The sequence below is a fragment of the Lissotriton helveticus genome, chromosome 11 (assembly GCF_964261635.1).
Source record: "Lissotriton helveticus chromosome 11, aLisHel1.1, whole genome shotgun sequence".
In the NCBI taxonomy this organism is placed as follows: Eukaryota; Metazoa; Chordata; class Amphibia; order Caudata; family Salamandridae; genus Lissotriton; species Lissotriton helveticus.
The window spans coordinates 675,887,604-675,906,884 of NC_136072.1; the positions used below are offsets into that span (position 1 = coordinate 675,887,604).

Genomic DNA, 19,281 nt, shown 5'->3' on the forward strand with positions numbered 1-19,281 from the left:
TTCAAAAAGAGCTGTATTCTTAACAAATTCAAAAGGAGTGAGTGAAGTGGAGTGCAGTGAGAGAGGAAAGGAAAATGAGTGAGGGACGAGAGGGGAAGGGAAGTGACCTAGGGGGGCTGAAAGAAGGTGAGTGTGGGAGGTGAGTGAGGAGAAGGGGAGTGAACAAGGTGAATGAGGATAAGTGAAGAAAACGGAGTAAGGGAACGGGGGTGTGGAAGGGTAAGAGAAGAGCAGTGATGTTGAGGAAACAGTGGTGATAGAGAGTGGATAAAGGCAAGTGAGCATGAGACAAGGGGTGTAAGGGAGTGATGAGACAGAGGAAGTGAAGGAAAAAGTGAGAGTAGAGAACTGAATGAGAGAGGAAAGAAATATAAGTGAGGGAGTGTGGCTGAGTTATAGGGAGTAAGCGTAACCGAAGAGGAGTGAGAGACTAAGGGGACGGAGAGAATGAGGCTAACAGAGAGACAATGAGGGAAGGGGAGTGTAGAACCAAGAGGACAGAGGAAGTAAGAGAAGGAGTTAGTGTAGTGGAGTAAGGAGAGTAAGGGAAGGAAAAAGAGTGAAGGAGCGAAGGAAGGGAAGAGAGAGGAAGGAAAGTAAAGGAGAAGGTATGAAAGAAGGTGACTGTGGGAGTATGTCTGAGTTATAGGGAGTGAGCGTAACAGAAGAGGAGTGGGAGACTAAGGGGATGGAGAGAATGAGACTAACAGAGAAAGAATGAGGGAAAGGGAGTGTAGAAATAAGAGGACAGAGGGAGTAAGAGAAAGAGTTAGTGAAGTGGAGTAAGGAGAGTAAGGAAAGGGAAAAGAGTGAAGGAATGAAGGAAGGGAAGAGAGAGGAAGGAAAGTAAAGGAGAAGGTCTGAAAGAAGATGAGTGTGGGAGTATGGCTGAGTTATACGGAGTGAGCGTGACAGAAGAGGAGTGAGAGACTAAGGGGACGGAGAGAATAAGGCTAACATAGAGAGAATGAGGGAAGGGGAGTGTAGAACTATGAGGACACAGAGAGTAAGAGAAGGAGTTAGTAAAGTGGAGTAAGGAGAGTAAAGGAAGGGAAAAGAGTTAAGGAGCAAAAGAAGGGAAGAGAGAGAAAGGAAAGTAAAGGAGAAGGTCTGAAAGAAGGTGAGTGTGGGAGTATGGCTGAGTTATAGGCAGTGAGCGTGACAGAAGAGGAGTGAGAGACTAAGGGGACAGAGAGAATGAGGCTAACAGAGAGAGAATGAGGGAAGGGGAGTGTAGAACTAAGGGGACAGAGGGAGTAAGAGAAGGAGTTAGCGAAGTGGAGTAAGGAAAGTAAGGGAAGGGAAAAGAGTGAAGGAGCGAAAGAAGGGAAGAGAGAGGAAGTAAAGTAAAGGAGAAGGTCTGAAAGAAGGTGAGTGTGGGAGTATGGCTGTGTTATAGGGAGTGAGTGTGACAGAAGAGGAGTGAGAGAATAAAGGGACGGAGAGAATGAGGCTAACAGAGAGAGAATGAGGGAAGGAAAGTGTAGAACTAACAGGACAGAGGGAGTAAGAGAAGGAGTTAGTGAAGTGGAGTAAAGAGAGTAAGGGAAGGGAAAAGTGTGAAGGAGCGAAAGAAGGGAAGAGACAGGAAGGAAAGTAAAGGAGAAGGTTTGAAAGAAGGTGAGTGTGGGAGTGTAGCTGAGTTATAGGGAGTGAGTGTGACAGAAGAGGTGTGAGAGACTAAGGGAATGGAGAGAATGAGGCTAACAGAGAGAGAATGAGGGACGAGGAATGTAGAAGAAAGAGGACAGAGGGAGTAAGAGAAAGAGTTAGTGAAGTGGAGCAAGGAGAGTAAGGGAAGGGAAAAGAGTAAAGGAATGAAGTAAGAGAAGAAAGAGGAAGGAAAGTAAAGGATAAGGTCTGAAAGAAGGTGAGTGTGGGAGTATGGCTGAGTTATAGGAAGTGAGTGTGACAGAAGAGGAGTGAGAGACTAAGGGGACAGAGAGAATGAGACTAACAGAGAGAGAATGACGGAAGGAAGGGGAGTGTAGAACTAAGAGGACAGAGGGAGAAAGAGAAGGAGTTAGTAAAGTGGAGTAAGGAGAGTAAGGAAAGTGAAAAGAGTGAAGGAGCGAAACAAGAGAAGAGAGTGGAAGAAAAGTAAAGGAGAAGGTCCAGATGACCAGGATGTTACAGACATGATACTGTTTGCAGAGACAGACATGGTACATTATATGTAACATTCTGATCATGTGCCTAAGATCACACTGTGAGTGAAGCTTGATTCATCCATCAGTGTGATCTTAGACAGAGACACACATACTGTTTACAGAGACAGACATAGTACATTATATGTAACATTCTGATCATGTGCCTAAGATCACACTGTGAGCGAGGCTTGATTCACCCATCAGTGTGATCTTACGCAGAGACACACATGCTGTTGGCAGAGACACACATGGTACATTATATGTAACATTCTGATCATGTGCCTAAGATCACACTGTGAGTGAAGCTTTATTCATCCATCAGTGTGATCTTAGGCAGAGACACACATACTGTTTGCAGATACAGACATGGTACATTATATGTAACATTCTGATCATGTGCCTAAGATCACACTGTGAGTGAAGCTTGATTCATCCATCAGTGTGATCTTAGGCAGAGACACACATACTGTTTGCAGAGTCAGACATGGTACATTATATGTAACATTCTGATCATGAGCCTAAGATCACACTGTGAGTGAAGCTTGATTCATCCATCAGTGTGATCTTAGGCAGAGACACACATACTGTTTGCAGAGACAGACATGGTACATTATATTTAACATTCTGATCATGTGCCTAAGATCACACTGTGAGGGAAGCTTGATTCATCTATCAGTGTGATCTTAGGCAGAGACACACATACTGTTTGCAGAGACAGACATAGTACATTATATGTAACATTCTGATCATGTGCCTAAGATCACACTGTGAGTGAAGCTTGATTCACCCATCAGTGTGATCTTACGCAGAGACACACATACTGTTGGCAGAGACAAACATGGTACATTATATGTAACATTCTGATCATGTGCCTAAGATCACACTGTGAGTGAAGCTTGTTTCATCCATCAGTGTGATCTTAGGCAGAGACACACATACTGTTTGCAGAGACAGACATGGTACATTATATGTAACATTCTGATCATGTGCCTAAGATCACACTGTGAGTGAAGCTTGATTCATCCATCAGTGTGATCTTAGGCAGAGACACACATACTGTTGGCAGAGACAGAAATGATAGATTATATGTAACATTCTGATCATGTGCCTAAGATCACACTGTGAGTGAAGCTTGATTCATCCATCAGTGTGATCTTAGGCAGAGACACACATACTGTTTGCAGAGACAGACATGGTACATTATATGTAACATTCTGATCATGTGCCTAAGATCACACTGTGAGTGAAGCTTGATTCATCCATCAGTGTAATCTTAGGCAGAGACACACATACTGTTGGCAGAGACAGACATGGTACATTATATGTAACATTCTGATCATGTGCCTAAGAACACACTGTGAGTGAAGCTTGATTCATCCATCAGTGTGATCTTAGGCATAGACACACATACTGTTTGCAGATACAGACATGGTACATTATATGTAACATTCTGATCATGTGCCTAAGATCACACTGTGAGTGAAGCTTGATTCATCCATCAGTGTGATCTTAGACAGAGACACACATACTGTTTACAGAGACAGACATAGTACATTATATGTAACATTCTGATCATGTGCCTAAGATCACACTGTGAGCGAGGCTTGATTCACCCATCAGTGTGATCTTACGCAGAGACACACATGCTGTTGGCAGAGACACACATGGTACATTATATGTAACATTCTGATCATGTGCCTAAGATCACACTGTGAGTGAAGCTTTATTCATCCATCAGTGTGATCTTAGGCAGAGACACACATACTGTTTGCAGATACAGACATGGTACATTATATGTAACATTCTGATCATGTGCCTAAGATCACACTGTGAGTGAAGCTTGATTCATCCATCAGTGTGATCTTAGGCAGAGACACACATACTGTTTGCAGAGTCAGACATGGTACATTATATGTAACATTCTGATCATGAGCCTAAGATCACACTGTGAGTGAAGCTTGATTCATCCATCAGTGTGATCTTAGGCAGAGACACACATACTGTTTGCAGAGACAGACATGGTACATTATATTTAACATTCTGATCATGTGCCTAAGATCACACTGTGAGGGAAGCTTGATTCATCTATCAGTGTGATCTTAGGCAGAGACACACATACTGTTTGCAGAGACAGACATAGTACATTATATGTAACATTCTGATCATGTGCCTAAGATCACACTGTGAGTGAAGCTTGATTCACCCATCAGTGTGATCTTACGCAGAGACACACATACTGTTGGCAGAGACAAACATGGTACATTATATGTAACATTCTGATCATGTGCCTAAGATCACACTGTGAGTGAAGCTTGTTTCATCCATCAGTGTGATCTTAGGCAGAGACACACATACTGTTTGCAGAGACAGACATGGTACATTATATGTAACATTCTGATCATGTGCCTAAGATCACACTGTGAGTGAAGCTTGATTCATCCATCAGTGTGATCTTAGGCAGAGACACACATACTGTTGGCAGAGACAGAAATGATAGATTATATGTAACATTCTGATCATGTGCCTAAGATCACACTGTGAGTGAAGCTTGATTCATCCATCAGTGTGATCTTAGGCAGAGACACACATACTGTTTGCAGAGACAGACATGGTACATTATATGTAACATTCTGATCATGTGCCTAAGATCACACTGTGAGTGAAGCTTGATTCATCCATCAGTGTAATCTTAGGCAGAGACACACATACTGTTGGCAGAGACAGACATGGTACATTATATGTAACATTCTGATCATGTGCCTAAGAACACACTGTGAGTGAAGCTTGATTCATCCATCAGTGTGATCTTAGGCATAGACACACATACTGTTTGCAGATACAGACATGGTACATTATATGTAACATTCTGATCATGTGCCTAAGATCACACTGTGAGTGAAGCTTGATTCATCCATCAGTGTGATCTTAGACAGAGACACACATACTGTTTACAGAGACAGACATAGTACATTATATGTAACATTCTGATCATGTGCCTAAGATCACACTGTGAGCGAGGCTTGATTCACCCATCAGTGTGATCTTACGCAGAGACACACATGCTGTTGGCAGAGACACACATGGTACATTATATGTAACATTCTGATCATGTGCCTAAGATCACACTGTGAGTGAAGCTTTATTCATCCATCAGTGTGATCTTAGGCAGAGACACACATACTGTTTGCAGATACAGACATGGTACATTATATGTAACATTCTGATCATGTGCCTAAGATCACACTGTGAGTGAAGCTTGATTCATCCATCAGTGTGATCTTAGGCAGAGACACACATACTGTTTGCAGAGTCAGACATGGTACATTATATGTAACATTCTGATCATGAGCCTAAGATCACACTGTGAGTGAAGCTTGATTCATCCATCAGTGTGATCTTAGGCAGAGACACACATACTGTTTGCAGAGACAGACATGGTACATTATATTTAACATTCTGATCATGTGCCTAAGATCACACTGTGAGGGAAGCTTGATTCATCTATCAGTGTGATCTTAGGCAGAGACACACATACTGTTTGCAGAGACAGACATAGTACATTATATGTAACATTCTGATCATGTGCCTAAGATCACACTGTGAGTGAAGCTTGATTCACCCATCAGTGTGATCTTACGCAGAGACACACATACTGTTGGCAGAGACAAACATGGTACATTATATGTAACATTCTGATCATGTGCCTAAGATCACACTGTGAGTGAAGCTTGTTTCATCCATCAGTGTGATCTTAGGCAGAGACACACATACTGTTTGCAGAGACAGACATGGTACATTATATGTAACATTCTGATCATGTGCCTAAGATCACACTGTGAGTGAAGCTTGATTCATCCATCAGTGTGATCTTAGGCAGAGACACACATACTGTTGGCAGAGACAGAAATGATAGATTATATGTAACATTCTGATCATGTGCCTAAGATCACACTGTGAGTGAAGCTTGATTCATCCATCAGTGTGATCTTAGGCAGAGACACACATACTGTTTGCAGAGACAGACATGGTACATTATATGTAACATTCTGATCATGTGCCTAAGATCACACTGTGAGTGAAGCTTGATTCATCCATCAGTGTAATCTTAGGCAGAGACACACATACTGTTGGCAGAGACAGACATGGTACATTATATGTAACATTCTGATCATGTGCCTAAGAACACACTGTGAGTGAAGCTTGATTCATCCATCAGTGTGATCTTAGGCATAGACACACATACTGTTTGCAGAGACAGACATGGTACATTATATGTAACATTCTGATCATGTGCCTAAGATCACAATGTGAGTGAAGCTTGATTCATCCATCAGTGTGATCTTAGGCAGAGACACACATACTGTTGGCAGAGACAGACATAGTACATTATATGTAACATTCTGATTATGTGCCTAAGAACACACTGTGAGTGAAGCTTGATTCATCCATCAGTGTGATCTTACGCAGAGACACACATACTGTTTGCAGAGACAGACATGGTAGATTATATGTAACATTCTGATCATGTGCCTAAGTACACACTGTGAGTGAAGCTTGATTTACCCATCACTGTGATCTTACGCAGAGACAAACATACTATTGGCAGAGACAAACATGGTACATTATATGTAACATTCTGATCATGTGCCTAAGAACACACTGTGAGTGAAGCTTGATTCACCCATCAGTGTGATCTTAGGCAGAGACCCACATACTGTTTGCAGAGACAGACATGGTACATTATATGTAACATTCTGATCATGTGCCTAAGATCACACTGTGAGTGAAGCTTGATTCACCCATCAGTGTGATCTTAGGCAGAGACACACATACTGTTTGCAGAGACAGAAATGGTACATGCTTGACTCACAGTGTGATCGTAGGCACATCACCAGGATGTTACATGTAATCTACCATGCCTGTCTCTGCATTCAATATGCGTGTGTCTGCTCATACTATTTCACTGTGTCTACTCGCAAATAACAGACCACATATATATAAGCAAGACATAACATTCCTTTTTTTTATTTCAAAGGCACACCCTGGATCTTGATTGCACAGCTTAGAGCCTATTTCTGAAGTAAGAGGCCCAACAGACATACTGCCTAAGATTCCCTACTAGTACATATGCTAAACCCTAACTGACTTTAAGAATACACATCAACTAAGCAAATTATTCACCCAGATCCATTTAAAATCATGCTTGACTCACAGTGTGATCTTAGGCACATGACCAGGATGTTACATGTAATCTACCATGCCTGTCTCTGCATGCAATATGTGTGTGTCTGCTCATACTATTTCACTGTGTCTACTGGCACAAAACAGACCACATATACATAAGCAAGACATAACATTCCTTTTTCATTTCAAAGGCACACCCTGGATCTTGATTGCACAGCTTAGAGCCTATTTCTGAAGTAAGAGGCCTAACAAACATGCTGCCTAAGATTCCCTACTAGTACATATGCTAAAGCCTAACTGACTTTAAGAATACACATCAACTAAGCAAATTATTCACCCAGATCCATTTAAAATCATGCTTGACTCACAGTGTGATCTTAGGCACATTTCATTTCAACAAACAAGAACATTCCCTACTAGTACATATGACACACAGGCACAGAGTACCCTTTAAGCTAAGAGAGGCAAACTGTCAGCACACACAGGTGACATTATTGAAAAATGTGAAACCATAGTTCCTTATTTCACACAGACACTCAATGTAATCCTTGACCAAAATTTAAAAGCCAGACTTTTTACCAGAAAAGATTTTCCATAATAAATCGTTTTTAACACAGAGCACAGCCCATTTAAATGACCACTACAAAACAAAGCAGAAACCTAACTCATTTACAAAATACATTTCCAATATGCACCATTCAATTTTTTAAACAGCATTACAAAAAAACATGACACACAATGCAGGAAAAAATAAGCAGAATCTGCTTCTTAATCTTCCCCATACTGCATACAGCACTCTATCTTTTTAAAAGAATCATTACTCACCTTTAAAAATGCTTTGAAATATGTAGAACAGTGTCAGTCACACACAACAGATTTTCTTAAGCAGAATCTCTGAATAATGCTTCCTTCACTGGAGCCTCAGAATAATGGCACAGATTCTTTCTCATTTCAGACCCATATTCTTGTACATAACCAATGAAAATTCTTCCCACACAAATTCAAAACCAAACTGCACATTTTAATTGGTTGTACATTTGAACACTTTGAAACTCACATAACATTCACCCATCATACTATGTTGCAAAATAATCCATCAAGGGTGTTTGACCTCTCAATGTACTAGCTAATCAAATGCAATGTTTCTTTAAATTACTTTTTCTCAACCATTGAAATGACTTCTTTAAAAATAAAAAGCATGCACCCTAATTTTTAGTGGAGATTTTTAAGAAAGCACCAATCATTTCTGGTTTTTCAAGTGCACTGAATCTCAACCACTTTTTATCATAATCAAACTGCCATTTCATTTCCACAACTCATCTGAATAGAAGCACATCTACCGTCAAGATGCCAAAAGTCTGGTTTGTGGGTCATAGCTATGTCTTCTGGAGTGAAAAATTTGCAAGCAACAGAGGAATTTACAACCTTGATTTACCAAATGTGGACATTGTGTGGATTGGACAGAGAGGATTAAGAAGTCACCAATTGATACCATTGATAAAATCCTGTATGCATCTTCCACACCCACACCCTGACCTTATAATTGTGCACTGTGGTGGAAATGACCTAGGCACTTTGACTGGGGTAGGTCTGGAAATGCTTTTAAAGGACATCTTTGGGCAATTGATGTAACTTTTTCCAAAAACTGCCTTGGTATTTTCTAATATATGCCAAAGGCAAAAATGGGACTGGTCCAACCAATTTTGTCCACAGATTGAGAAAGCAAGGAAACATGTGAATAAAACTGTTTCTGCTTTCCTCAGAGACTATGGTATGGGTTCCATATACCACAACAACTTGCGTTACAACATGCAAGGCATCTATAGGAGAGATGGTGTACATTTTACAGATGAGGGGAATAGAGTCTTCCTCTTGAATTTGAGACTCTGCATTGGTACCTACTTGTAGGTACAAAAAACACCCACATAACACAACAGCTCTTTTTAGAGCTAACTTACCTCTAAACACTCTACATTATTTTTTTACTCTATTTTTTTACACTGTTTTTCCCCGTGGTGCGCTCAGGGTGCGCGTACCGGAGAGCGCACCTGAGAACGCACCCTGCGCTTACCCCGCGAACATTTAAAAAAAAATAGTTTTTGGGCCCTTCAGGGACCTTCTAAGCCTCCCTCAAAAAACCTAGGGGGTCAGGGGGTGTCTACCCTGCCCCCTTTCAATCATTTCCCCCTTTTTTTTCCACCTCAGGTGTCTCGATTTTCCCGAGACACAAGATGGCGGACTCTCCGGACTGTTAAGAATGTTGACAGACATCCGACAGCCAATCAGCTTTCCGCTCGCGCACCCCCGTAGCGCGCCGGGTGCGCTCCCCGGTACGCGTACCGGTGAGCGCTCGGAGCGCGCCTATTGATATATATGTTTTTTTTAAGTTGCTTTTCATAAAAACAACTGGACCAATTACAAAGAAATATATAAAAGGCCCTACTACATACCAGTACCTATCATTTTGCCAACTTTGGTGTAATTCCATTCATCCATTCGGGCTGTAGCCGTGTCTAAATGTCCTATGGAAAGCTGCATGGGGAAAACACATTTGAAAGTATTGAAATTTAGAACCAATCAAAATATTACTTTAGTTTTGAATTTGTGTGTGATGAAGTTTGATTGGTTATGTATATATCTTAAATGAGAGGAAAACACGCCCATTTTGTGATACTCCTGTCTGAGGTACTTTTGAGAGGAATTTTGGGTGCTCAATTTCTGGACTTTGAATTACACAGTACTTACTCTTCTACTTTCAAAAAGGTGAGTTGTTAATTTGTAAGGGGAACTATGTTGTACACTTTAAGATAATTTGGAAAATGTTTTCTGTTAGTTATTTACAGTCCTTCTGTTATAAGTATGGATTAAGATAGGCTTCATCACATGCAGTGCTTTATATTTCTAGTTCCTGCCTGATACTATACACTGCCCAATTAATTTTAAAGAACTAAATACTTGATTAAGCTACTTTTATGTTATGTATTACTAAAAACGATAATTGAAAGTGATTACTTTTTTCTGCAATTTACAGCAAGACATTTGAAATTAAAATGAATCAAAATGAGGAGACCAAGGAAATTTCATTTGAAATTTCAATGATATTTATTGAAATTCAAGATACTTATCCATGTCATCTTGAATTTCAATCTCCAAAAGAGAGAGTTTCCCAGGGACCAGAAAGGACTGGGTATCAGATACTTATCAAAAAGGATTCCTTTCTGTGTATTACTCTTTTAGTTGGTGACCATGAGGCCTACACATTAAAGTCAATGACCTTTGGTTTGTAACTGTGACACTGGACAAGTATTGGTACTCCACACTAGAATATCTTTTTTTGTTACTCTCAAAATTTATTTTCGTATGAAAACATTTATACTCAATAAAACCATATCTTAAAAATGCATTCAATACATACTTTGATGGGGTGCTCTGGTACAATCTTATATATGCTATCTAACAATTCCGATTTACGGTGTCTATCTCAGAGTCACACACAATTTAAAATCATATACTTTCATGATTGAAACAACATTATATGTGAGGAGGAATATCGATTCTTAATAAACGAAAACCCTAAAGTCCCAGCACTATATGGGCTGCCTAAGGTGCATACAAATTTGGAAGACCCTCCAATGCGCCCTATTGTGTCAGGAATTGAATCTTTGACTGAGCCTCTCAGCAAATATGTGGACCATTTTATTCAGCCTTTGGTCACACAATTACCCTCATATATAAAAGATACTACCCATATGATTTCTAAAATAGAGGGGATAGTATTCAACAAAGACACCCAATGGTTAGTATGCTTGGATATTGAAGCATTATATACGAATATCTCGCAAGAGGACACTGTGAAAATGATGAAGGACATTTTAGGAAATGAAGATGGTGACCTTACTGCACAAAATACATTCATTATAGAATGTATTGACATAATTCTGAAAAATAACATCTTCTTATTCAAGCATGATTATTACTGCCAGATCAAGGGCACCAGTATGGGAGCCACATGTGCTCCCAGCCTGGCATGCCTTTATGTAGGGAGATTTGAGACCCAACATATTTACAACGAAATGTGTCCCTTCTTTGAGAATGTGAAGTGCTGGTCTAGATTCATAGACGACATCTTCTTTATTTGGGACGGTCCAGAAAGGGAACTAGATACCTTCCTAGAGTGGCTCAATTGCGGTTATTCAAACCTCAAGTTCACTTCTAATAAAAGTCAATCAGAAGTAGACTTCTTAGACATTAAGATCCACGAAAAAGAGGGAGCGCTCAACGTAGAATTGTTTGTAAAGCCTACGGACCGCAATACCTTACTTCACCATACAAGCTACCACCCCAAATGCCAGAAAGACGGGATACCGTTCAGCCAATTCCTACGAATTAGGCGAAATTGCAGCAAAAGAACCAGTTATGAAAAACATGCAGCCACCTTAAAAAACAAGCTTGCACAGAGAGGATACCCAAAGCGCCTAATAAAACAAGCATACAAACGGGCCAAGTACTATAACCGGGACAGCCTGTTTGAGACATTTACAAAAACAAATGACCGCAATGATGATATTATTATGGTATCAGATTATAACGGTTTTAGCAATAAGGTAAAAAACCTGATTAATAAGAATTGGAGCATATTAAACAAAGGAGGGATGACACCAATGGCAAAACCCACATATGCATACAGGAGGAATAAGACCATAAGGAATCATCTAGTGCATACTTTTAAAGAACCAAAAATTGGGGGACAAAGAAGTGTTGTAAACAATAGTCCCATCAGGGGCAACCTGCCATGCGGGTCTTGCTCACATTGCAAGAACATCATCAAGACCGACAAACTGGAAATCAATGGTATAACCCATTGGATGAAAGAACATGTCAACTGTCGTACTACTAATGTAGTGTACCTTATGTTGTGTCCATGTAACAAATGCTACATTGGTGAAACCGGACGCGAAATGCGCCTACGGCTCACTGAACATCGATCTGCAATAAGAAATCAAAGAAAGAACGCCCCTTTGGTGGAGCATTGGATATCTGAAAACCACAATATGGATGAAATCAAGTGGTTTATTTTAGAAAAGATTAAGATCTCAGTAAGAGGAGGTGATTTGAACAAAAAACGAAAACAGAGAGAACAGTTCTATATGTCCGAATTCAAATCCTACTATTTAGGACTAAATGGTCGAGAGGAATGGGACAGAATGATCAGATAGTGTGGTAGATTTTTGTACCACTGACACCCGAAGAATAAAATGATAGCCATAAAAATACCTGAAATTATCCCCCCGATAAATAGTTGCATTAGCACGACTTGAATTAAGGTTCGCTTGGTCAAGTTAATTTAAAAAAAAAGGGGGGGGGTTATAATAGCATATAATGTGATAACAGGAATTATGATGAGAACTTAAGTCAGTCAAGGCAATCAAAGTAGCATTAAACAGCTGCAAGGCATTACAGCTACTGTGTATGTGTTTATGTAAGAAATGATGTAAAAGACACAAGTTGTGCTGGATACTGCCACCAGGAGCACGGTATGCGACAGAAACATAGCACTTTTTCCCATTCGCATTGTTATGATTGTTATGTTGGATATTGCCATCAAAAGTACTGCATGTGATAGAAACATAGCACTATTGGTATTATTAGGATTGTATCTCTAGTTTTATAAAAGAATATGGAATATGATGGATTATAAGAAAATACCAAAATTACGTTCTTTTTAGGGTAACAACTTGTACCACCGCAGAGTGTTGAGGAGCGCACAAAGAAGCACTCCATAAATATCCTGATGTTAGCCGAAATCTAATTTAATAGTATTCCGAAAAGTATAGGGTCAAAAGATAAATAGCCTGCAAAAAAGAGAGCGAGTATGAATTCAGTGATTGTGTAGTCCGCTAACAGAACTTTGTAGAATAAACTACGAAAATGGCGCGTATCAACTTGCATCTATAATTGTCAACGATTGAAAAGTTGACGAAATGCCGGAGCATGTATTAGGAGGCATTAAACAATAATAATGAGAGTAGAAGGGACAACTTATAAAATAAGGCGGTATGAGCCAAAGAATTAGATCGAAAATCTACAAAGGGAGACCTGGGATCGAACACGCGACCCTGTAGTCCCCAATTGGTTTCCAAACTAAAACTACAAACATGGCGCTGACAAACGTTTGCCGTAATTGAATGTTAAATGCCAATTAAGGGAGCATTAAGCATCCAATTAATGAACTCAAGGGGTATTTAAAGCCCGCGAGACCGACTGCCCTCACCAGTTCCGGTGAAGGCAGAACGTCGCAACAAGCAAGCTCGCCGAGATTCTAAAATCGGAAGGTAAGGACTCGTGGTTTTGACGCTACCCTATTAAGACAGATAGAATGCTTTGGATAACAGGGAGCACTCGAAATATTTCAAACCCGAGGGGGGTAGTTTTGTAAACCTAAAGGCCACAGCTCTGTTATTTGTATTGAATGCGTGTCATAGTGAAGGGCTGCAACCGGTAGTTGGTCTAAAGGTTTTAACATTACAATGGAAAGAGAAAGCCCCGGCTTTCCATCTTTGAACTGAAAGATTACAGCTTTTTAATCTTAAGATAATAGCTTCGTAATTTATCGAGAGCACGTGTTCCAGCGAGGGGGTGCATTCAGCAGCGTACCGAAAGACAACAGTACAGCAATGAGAATCAAGTCTGTTTTTTCGAATAGCTGTATTGGATATCCCAGACAAATACCCGAGCTTACTCCGGGACTGCATTAATACACCAATAGCGGCAAGGAGAGTAGAAACCATATTTGCCATCAGTCAACTCGGCACTAATGGGATATAAAAGTATTTGAATATGCAACAGTAACCTTAAATGTGAGGATCTAAATAAAACCACACTTAATATGATTTTTCATCGTACAGGTTGGGAGAAGATAGAAATAAAAATATCCCCAAAACCAACAGTGTGGCTAACAGCGCTTAAAGAAAAGGAGATAGTGTTGTCCCTTTTCCAGGATGCCAAGGGAAACTGCAGCCCCTAATCGGTATGTATGTAACCTCTCCAATTTATATAGAACTAATGGACAGGTAGACGATAAACTTATGACCCATGCATACTTGCACACCAAAACAGAATGTTATGTTATTTTGGCATAGGCACCAAGACATCACTCAAGAAGGTGCAGGGAAGGACAGCCTGAAGGTTATCACTAGGCGTAAAACCAATCGGTATGTATATGGATGATAATCTCGAAAATAAACACTAGTGTTAAGACATCACTATTCCAAATATATAGCATTATCTGTGTACTCTACAGGCACGGCAAGATAACCAATTACAGAAGGTGCATATTAAAAGACGTACCTGCTTTAAGACACCATTGAATATGTGTCAACCAGACTTTTTAATAGTAAGTGACTCTGTGAGATGTACGAAAACAGGTTGTAAGTCTCAATAGTATGGTAAATAATTCCATGCTCTTTCTCGTAGAATTCCTTGACTCCACTGATTATGATGCAAGTGGTTTAAATCACAAAGTTAAAAGGAGAAACAGTCGTCCTGAAAATTCATAGGACACCAACCCCTACACTTCAAGTAAGGGCAAGTATTATGTAAATAGGGAACACCACTAGAACAGTCCACAACTAGAATCAACTCTCTATAGCAATAATGTATTAATTACATGCATTCTCTTTTCTAGAAAGAAGTGAAAAAAATTTTAATCTTCGTCCGTCCTGAGGAAGGTGCCATAATTGTAACCAACGCACCGAAACGCGTCGACAGTGGGACTTTTTAATATATTTGAAATGTATTTGTTTAGTGTTTAAGTTTCAATCATGAAAGTATATGATTTTAAATTGTGTGTGACTCTGAGATAGACACCGTAAATCGGAATTGTTAGATAGCATATATAAGATTGTACCAGAGCACCCCATCAAAGTATATATTGAATGCATTTTTAAGATATGGTTTTATTGAGTATAAATGTTATCTTACGAAAATAAATTTTGAGAGTAACAAAAAAAGATATTCTAGTGTGGAGTACCAATACTTGTCCAGTGTCACAGTTACAAACCAAAGGTCATTGACTTTAATGTGTAGGCCTCATGGTCACCAACTAAAAGAGTAATACACAGAAAGGAATCCTTTTTGATAAGTATCTGATACCCAGTCCTTTCTGGTCCCTGGGAAACTCTCTCTTTTGGAGATTGAAATTCAAGATGACATGGATAATTTTTGGGATGAATCTCTTGACGAAGAATTAATCGAATGTTTGGATACAATAGAATCATCATGGCACACTTATAATGAGGACATTCCTGATCATATGATTGAAGAGGAAATTCCAGATGAGGACATGCTTCAAGTTCTATTAAATTATGAAAATTCTGAACAATAAATTAATATTTACAAATTCAAAATTAGTTGACATATTATTCATTTTTATTTCTAATTTATGAAGTAGTAGCGAAGTGATTGTATTGAAGTGAATTTTAGACTCTGCATCGGTACCTACTTGTAGGTACTTAAATCACCCACATAACACAACAGCTCTTTTTAGAGCTACCCTACCTCTAAGCACTCTAAATTCTTATTTTACACTATTTTCTTTCAATGTTTTTTCCTGTGGTATGCTCTGGCTGCGCGTACCGGTGAGCGTACATGGGAACGCACACAGCCCTTACCCCGCGAAAATTTAAAAAAAATAAGAAAAGTTTTTTTACCCTCCAGGGTCCTTCTAGGCCCTCCTCAGAAAACCTAGGGGGTCAGGGAGTGTCTACCCTGCCCCCTTTTAATCATGTCCCTTTTTTTTTTCACCTCTTGTGTCTCGATTCTACCGAGACACAAGATGGCGGACTCTCCGGACTGTTTAGAATGTTCACAGACATCCGACAGCCAATCAGCTTTACGCTCTCGCGCACTCCCGTAGCGCGCCGGGTGCGCTCCCCGGTACGCGTACCGGTGAGCGCTCAGAGCGCGCCTATAGATATATATGTGTTTTTGAAGTTAATTTTAAAAAAAAACACTGGAGCAATTTTCACCAAATATAGCAAAGGCACATCTGTGTACCAGTCCCTGCAATTTTGCAAAGTTTGGCGTAATTCCGTTCAGCGGCTCGGGCTGTAGACGTGTCAGAACGTCCTATGGAAATTAACATGGGGAAAACACGTTTTGGGACCCCCCTTTTTTCTCAGCCCCCACTTCACGAATCCCCCCAAAACTTTCACAGAAAGAGCGGAGCGGAGCTGGAAAATTACACACAAATTCCTCAACCGGCTCCAGAGTTATTCCCAATAGAATGTTGCGGATTTCCTATGGTAGCTAGGTCCTAACTATAACTACCTACTGGCGACCGCCAGTAGGTAATATATATGTATATATTCACTGAAAAAACCATAGGTTTCACACCAGTTATAGTTAGGAATTAGCATTTAAAAAACCTATTAAATTCACTGAAAAAACTATAGGTTTCACACCAGTTATAGTCAGCTGGAAATTTTACTTGCATAAAACCATTGAAATTCCCACGTTATAGTTAGTTGGACTCACTATAACTTGCGCGTGCAATGCACTGCTGATGACGTCACATATTACATCACTCATGACATGGTCAGTGACATCACTCATGACATCACTGATGACACCATCCAGTGAATGTGTGTCTTTTTAAAAAATAAATATGTGTTATATATGTATATGTAAAAGTTGATGGAAGAATAAATGTTTAAATAAGTGTTTACATGGATGTTTTTTAAAAAAAAATTGATTGGTTAACTGGTTTATTAAGTGTATCTTAGTGAATACATATATTAGAGAGTAATGTTTAAATATTCAAATATATGTATTAGTGTTTCACTTTGTATATAAGTGCCTGCATGGGTTGGTGAGTTGCTACATGTGTATGTATATGGGTTATTAGATGTTTTTCTTAGTATCAGTATGAGCGTTTGTATGGTTTGGTGGGGGTATTACTTAGCACATAGATGCATGAATGACTGACTCTCTGTTTGTATGTGTTTTGAAGACAGCATATGTGCAGGACTGTATGGGTGGATGAGTGTGTATATGTTTGTGTTAGTGAGTGAATGACTGTCTCACTAGTGTGTTTATGAGTAACTACATATGTTTTAATCTAGTATATGTGAAGATTGATGTATATAAGTGAGTATATGTGAGAGTGAGGAATTTTAAGAGTTCCTGTGTAAATTAGTATGTGTTTCTATAAGTGATTGTTTAAGTGTGTGTAAGTTTCCTTAGAAGTAAAGTGGTAGTGTGTGTATAGCTGTATATGCAAATAAATGGATGTTCAATAGTTTATTTGCATGTGTGAGTATGTGATGCGTGAGAGTATCTTTAGGATGACTGTCGGTGTGTAAGAGGATGTATAGGTGTATCACTTCATATGAAGAGTGAGTATATGTATGAGTGACTATATAGAACTGTTGGTGAATGAGTGCATGAGTATATAGATGGTGGAATAATTGAATTGGTTGTTGTAACTGGTATGGCTATCTCCATTTTTTTGAAAATGTTAGTTTTTATTTTTGAATATGTGTTTCAAGGGTTACATTTCAGTGAAAGGAGGTCTGTTACTCTGTCACAAGGATGGTGTCATCAGTGATGTCACTGACCATGTCATGAGTGATGTAATATGTGACGTCATCAGCAGTGCATTGCACGCGCAAGTTATAGTGAGTCCAACTAACTATAACGTGGGAATTTCAATGGTTTTATGCGAGTAAAATTTCCAGCTGACTATAACTGGTGTGAAACCTATAGTTTTTTCAGTGAGTTTAATAGGTTTTTTAAATGCTAATTCCTAACTAAAAGTGGTGTGAAACCTATGGTTTTTTACAGTGAATTTCATAGGTTTTTTAAATGCTAATTCCTAACTATAACTGGTGTGAAACCTATGGTTTTTTCAGTGAATTTCAAAGGTTTTGTAAATGCTAATTCCTAACTATATATAGGGCCTCAAACTATGAAATGTAATATTTTTTATAATGAATCCTATATTGTATATTTATATAATACTATTTTTTTATGAAATTTTTTTTACATTTTTTTTGCCGTGGAGCGCTCCCGGGGCGCGTACCGGGGAGCGCCCCGCTCAGCGCAATTTTGCGGCATGCCCCGGGGCGCGTACCGGGGAGCGTCCCGTTACCGCTATTGCCGCGAATGAAAACATCCTCGTGACGTATCGCGTGGCCACGTCCGCGTGATACGTACGGCGTAGGCGCGCCCGGAAGCACCCACGCGCATACGAACGTGCTACGTAAGCGCCCCGGGACGCGCCCCGGGGTGCGCCCAAACATCATCGTGACGTATTGCGTAGCCGCGTCCGCGTGATATGCACGGCGTAAGCGCACCCGGAAGCACTCGAGCGCATACGATCGCGCGACGTAAGCATCCGACGCCCTTACGCGACGCGCCCCGGGGGCGCGTAGCGTAAGCGCGTCGGGTCATGTGACCTGAAAATAACACTTTTTATTGGTGCAGAACAGTTTTGGTTTCCAAATGATGAAAGCCCGGGTCATGTGACCTGAAAATAACACTTTTCATTGGTCCAGGACATTTTTTTTTCCCAAATGATGAAAGCCCCCACCTTTTTTCCTTATTCAGACTTTGTCCTTTGACTGAGGAAGACCTGTTTGGAGATCTGTAACTAATATTTGTACTTTAAAATGGCTACAGTAGCAGCAGCAGCTGGAGCATCTGCACCACCACCACCACCACCACCACCAAGAGGACCGCCACAACATCACATTGGTGGTCAAGAAGAAGAAGAGGAGGGGGCGTGGCTTGAGCGCCGATGGTGGAGGTCGCCTGGTGGCTCGGCTCCGCGACCGAGCCATCTCTTATCCTGATACTGGGGCACCCTGGGAGTCCCGGACCCCGCGAGAGAGACCCCTGGGACCCGTGCTCCGCTCACCACCGGTAATGATCCGTGGCGGGCTCTTTA

General features: G+C 40.2%; 1 protein-coding gene and 1 long non-coding RNA gene across 5 annotated transcripts in view; one reads left to right on the top strand and one right to left on the bottom strand.

Annotated features, from left to right (window-relative positions):
* LOC144791082 (disintegrin and metalloproteinase domain-containing protein 9-like) overlaps positions 1 to 19,281 on the bottom strand; it is a 2,835,950-nt gene that overhangs the window by 176,423 nt on the left and 2,640,246 nt on the right. The window lies entirely within an intron of this gene.
* Positions 14,189 to 14,853, top strand: LOC144791078 (uncharacterized). Its single transcript, XR_013602294.1, has 4 exons — positions 14,189 to 14,361; positions 14,474 to 14,545; positions 14,635 to 14,727; positions 14,808 to 14,853. It is a non-coding gene; the product is annotated as an uncharacterized LOC144791078 (long non-coding RNA).